Below are 2999 nucleotides of genomic sequence, written 5' to 3' on the forward strand. Positions count from 1 at the left end.
ACCCCCCCCCCCTCCCCAAACACACCCAATTTTTTTTTAAAAAAATAATTTTTTAATATTACTTTATAATAATTTTTTTGAAAAAATACTTACTTCATTCCTCCCTCATCCAAAAAAATAAATAAGATATTATTTTTTAAAAGAAATTCCTACCTCACTCTACCTAACCTTTTGCTTCTAGTCTTGTTTTCTCATTTTGTGTCAGATATATAAATATATTATTAAGAAAGAATTTTGTACTTGCCGTGAGAATTTTTTTAAAATAAAATTTTATTTATGTTATATATGGTATGCAAATAGAAAAAGAATTCTAAAAATATATGTATAACAAACGGGAAAATATTATTTTTTTTTAAATTAGGGAGTGAAAAGTTAAATGGTATGAGGTAAAATTATTTTTTATAACTTCACTAACTTTAAAAATCGAACTCAGCTGACAACTCTATAATCTAGCGACTAACTCAAGTACTCAACTAACAGAGTACTCAAACGGTAATCCTTTCAAAGACTATACAATCTACTATCTGAAATTTACAGGTTTTACACACTAGTGCTTAAACACAAATAAGAAAAATAAAGTGTACCAACATGAGTTGTGGTGCATTGGCGGGAGTGTCTCACCTTTAACTAGAGATCTCGTGTTCAAGCTTTGGATATGGAGAAAATCTTGTTGAGAGCGCCACCTCCGAATGAATCCTGCACTGCGCAATTCGAATATAGTCGAGACTTCAATATGAGCTCTTCAAACACCGGATAGGAAAAAAAAAAAAAAAGAGAAATAAAGTGTAACAACTTAGCACATCAACTTACTATTGTGGTCCATTTATATCTGCTTTGTAGTGAACCTCGATCAGACTGTAGCTACAGTTTAAGGTGTCTCGTTTGTATAATTTGCGGGTATGTTTGTATAATTGAACTATTTTTGTATAAATTCGAAATAACGAATTTATACAAACATAAACATCTGAACTTCATACAAATTATATTATACAAAATTACATTATACAAACGTTATACAAATTATATTATATAAATTTTGAATTATACAAACGTGCAAATTATACAAACTTGAAACCTCAGCCCATGTAATTATCACTAAATATTGTCGCGAGTGGTAATTAACTAAATCTATATACTTATGATGACTAATTAACTAATATATATTTGCTTAACCACGTAATTTTCCTTTTATCATTCATCAAAACATGGACCTTCCATCCAGCACCCTTTAAATTTGTAACAACATGTAATTTAACATCTTTAGCACTAATGAACATGCCAGCCACATGGAAAGTATATCATGATCAACAATTAGAAAACACTACTCAACACATGTTGATTAATTTTTGGAAAATCAATTATTTAATAGTTTGCTATTATTTCCAAAGAAGAATTAGTTATTTACACACACAATTTTCATACCTTTGAACTTCAAAATTAATTTAACAAGTACATTTTATTTATTATCAGAAAAAACCACATTCTCAACACATGTTGATTAACAGAGATACAAAAAGTTCAAGCTCAAACAGGTAAATTACAGCACAATAAAGATAAATTGAACATACTAATGCCATATAAATTATAATTAGAGAACAAGACATGATAGAGCCTATTTTTTGAAGAAAACATTTTTCATCAAAAAATATTTTCCTCCGTACCAAATACACCCTAAATGTTTGTTTCATGGAGGATGTTATTAACTTTTTTTCTGGAGGATGTTATTACTTATTATTATTATGAATATGAACATATGATCAAAATTCTAGCATCATGGTATTGATCTGATATCACAACTATGAGCAGTGGTAGATTCAGAATTTTTCATTAAGAATGTTCGAAAAATAAAAATGTAATGCCTAGGATTAAAACTTGAAACTTCAAGGTGAATTTTCATTTTCTAAACCACTAAGTCAATCTCCAGACTCATATTCAAAGATTCAAAATTTCTCTCAATATATATACACTAAAAAAAAGTACCTAATAAATATAATATATTTTTTTACCTAAGAGTTCGACTCCCTCGCTCTTTCCTAGATCCACCCCCGACTACAAGAAACAGGAAATTCAAAATTTCTCTCAATATATATACCTAAGTACAAACTTCCTGGTAAAACTTCTTGCCCAAATGAGTATCTCAAAGTATGTCAATTAGACATTTGTTGGAATACTCATTTGAGCAAGAGGCTTTCCCAAAGAAGTGAATGCAAATATGAGTCTCCTCCATGAGAAAGTAAAGGAATATGTATAGTCATGTTACCTGCCAAAAACTCAGAGTTGGTTGTACCAGCCTTATGTTTTTGAGTTGTTGGATGTGTGTATATATAAATACTAAACATCGTAACATGTCACAACACTTAGACATGTTATTATATTCAGCATTATTCTTATACACGTAACTATACAACATTATTCACATTCCATTTAGGTGCATTGTAACAGCTCATTTGTTGGTCCTTGGTACTAGCTCTTTCCCCAAGAATAATGTCAATTAAATTACTACAAGCCACCCACCATTCAAAACATTTTATTTTGTTGAATTTCTTCTAGTCTATTATTTCCTTCATTCCTAACTCAAAGTTTATAATTTTGAATTGTTGGTGACTGTTTCTAATGAGTCAGGTATACTCGTGATAAGCACTAGTCAGTCAGGAGGAAAATGTAATTATATGCAGTAACAAGAAACTTTTGGGATCGTTTAGTTCACAGATAAAGTTATTTTGGGATTATAATTTTTAAATTACTTTGTAATATTATTTATGAAATGGATAAAATAATATTAAGTTTGATGAGATTGGGTGAGATATGCAAAAATAAGTTAAAGTTAAATTTATACATTTTTTTGAGTTGAAGGTATTTCCAATCAAATAAAATATAAATTTAATCTCATACTTAATCTTGAAAAACTTGTGTATTCTTGATATTTATACCAAGCTACGTTATTTTAATTTTTTATTATTGGGGCGATATGCTCATAGGACTGAGTGGTGTCTCGGGGT

General features: G+C 29.2%; 1 long non-coding RNA gene across 1 annotated transcript; it reads right to left on the reverse strand.

The window, feature by feature from the left end:
- Nucleotides 1–380: 380 nt before the first annotated feature.
- On the reverse strand, nt 381–2593 carry LOC102600436 (uncharacterized). Its single transcript, XR_001471591.1, has 2 exons — nt 2007–2593; nt 381–701 (listed from the first exon to the last, which is right to left on the reverse strand). It is a non-coding gene; the product is annotated as an uncharacterized lncRNA (long non-coding RNA).
- Nucleotides 2594–2999: the final 406 nt, after the last annotated feature.

The sequence above is a fragment of the Solanum tuberosum genome, unplaced genomic scaffold, assembly GCF_000226075.1.
Source record: "Solanum tuberosum cultivar DM 1-3 516 R44 unplaced genomic scaffold, SolTub_3.0 scf00382, whole genome shotgun sequence".
In the NCBI taxonomy this organism is placed as follows: domain Eukaryota; kingdom Viridiplantae; phylum Streptophyta; class Magnoliopsida; order Solanales; family Solanaceae; genus Solanum; species Solanum tuberosum.